Source organism: Macrobrachium rosenbergii, chromosome 56, assembly GCF_040412425.1.
Source record: "Macrobrachium rosenbergii isolate ZJJX-2024 chromosome 56, ASM4041242v1, whole genome shotgun sequence".
NCBI classification, from domain to species: domain Eukaryota; kingdom Metazoa; phylum Arthropoda; class Malacostraca; order Decapoda; family Palaemonidae; genus Macrobrachium; species Macrobrachium rosenbergii.
Window position 1 is genome coordinate 67,021,780 of NC_089796.1, and position 2,083 is coordinate 67,023,862.

Sequence of the window (2,083 nt, forward strand, 5' to 3'; positions counted from 1 at the left end):
GGTCTTGGGTTTGAGTTCACTTGCTTGTGGGTACAATCATGCATAATTCTCTTTTTTGTCCATTTTCCTCTTTTTTCGAAAAGCAAAAATTATTGGTGGATTATCAGGAAAGCACCTTCTTTACCTAATCTTTTCCTTCTAGGCTTTTCATAATGTCTAAATCCATCTTGACCGCCCTCCCCCCGCCGTTATGGCAAACCTGGCGGGTTTCTTATTTGCCTTAAAAGGTGTCCCGGCTCCATCTTGTCGACTAGTTGCTTCCGGCGCCTTTTTAATGAAAGTATTGTCAATAACGTAAAAACTGTTTTTGTTGATTTTACTGTGTGTTGTCTGTTGACTTTTACTATCTTGCCGTTGTCATGAATCTGCTTATTAGTTTTGTTTTTAATTTTAAGTGGTTAATTTCAATTCTTTTCGGAGACATTGCGCTGAACCCTGGGCCTGCTACTCACTACTGTAAGAAAAACTGCAGAGTACTTTACTCAAATATTCGAGGCTTAAGGTCAAATTTTTCTCGATCTCCAGAGCTGTGCCATAACTACGATTTGATGTATTTGTCTGACATACTTGTAAGCAGTAACAAGTCAAAGGTTTGAGTTTTTAATCCCAGGGTTTGATGGCCCTGACTTTATTTATCGTCGCAACATCCCACATGCGCAAGGTATGGCTGTATACACAAGTCCGGACGACCTTATTTACCGCCAGAAAAACTTGGAGTGTAGTTGCCATGAAGCTCCTTGTTTTAAGATTGTCAGTAAGTTCTACAATGCTTACGTATTTGTTCATGAGGAATAATACCGAGAATTTGATTGAAATGATATGAGCAGCCATCTCTCTCTCTCTCTCTCTCTCTCTCTCTCTCTCTCTCTCTCTCTCTCTCTCTCTCTCTTCAATGATTGATTTACGACGTTTAGCACACTGTCCAGCCAAGCTCTGGGGCACGCACATTCAGCAATTCAGCGCTTAAGAGAGTGAAAAGAAGTAATTAGAGTTGCTGAACAGCATAATAAAGAGACCCAGAAAACAAAGGAGATGAAACACAAGAATCTCAAGATAAAACTGGGGGAAAAGCTCACAGTTGCACTAAGAAGTAACAGTTAGAGCGATTGGACAGGAATACTGAGGAAAGATTAAGCAGTAATGGAATGGAATATAAAATTTAGGCCAAAGGCCAAGCACTGGGACCAATGAGGCTATTCAGCAATGAAAGAAGAAAATGAGAGCAAAGGAGGTTTTACAGGTGTAACAGGAGGAAAATCTTGCAGTTGCACAATGAAAAAATTGTTTGGAGAGGGTGGAGAGTAAGATGGAAGACAGAGAATATGAACGGAGGTACAGTGAAAGGAATGGAAAGGGTTGCAGCTAAGGGCCGAAGAGACACTGCAGACGCCTTTAGTAATGCGGACAGTGCACCACGTGAGGTGCCCTGACGGTAGGTACTAACCCCCTACAGCAGGGGCTCCCAACCTTTTTGTTCTTCTTGAGCATTTTTATAGATTACTGTGTACCCTTAAAAATTGAGGATGGAAAAGAAAAACAGTGAAATTGATACTGTGATTAATTTTTTTATGAAATTTGTGTAGAGTAAAGCTTTGCTTACTAAAATGAGGAAATTAAATGAAAAATAAAGATATGACACTGTGCAATCTCAATGCAGATTGCATCATGTATTGCGCAGCACTGGCTATTCTCTCAGATCCAATGTACCCCATGAAGAGTACAAATGTACCACTGGGGATACATGTACCCCAGGTTGGGAACCCCTGCCCTACAGGGTGTTATGTTATAATTCAATGAAACACAATATTACTCAGACACATCAAAGGAGAAGGGGGACAAAAAAAAAAAAAAAAAAGCACTAATCTGAAAATATAAGCGAAGCAAAAGTGAACAAGAGATATTGCTGCTTCTGTTAACTTGAAGGCGGAAAATTCTATTTTCTTGACAGCTCAAGGTAAGAGATCAGAAAATGGGAACACTCGAAAATACAAGAAAACTACAAAGAAACCCAGAAGCAGACGCAGTCCAAATCTCTTCTCCCAATATTTAAGAATAAGGCTAAAGAATTATCTAGTTTTTTTTT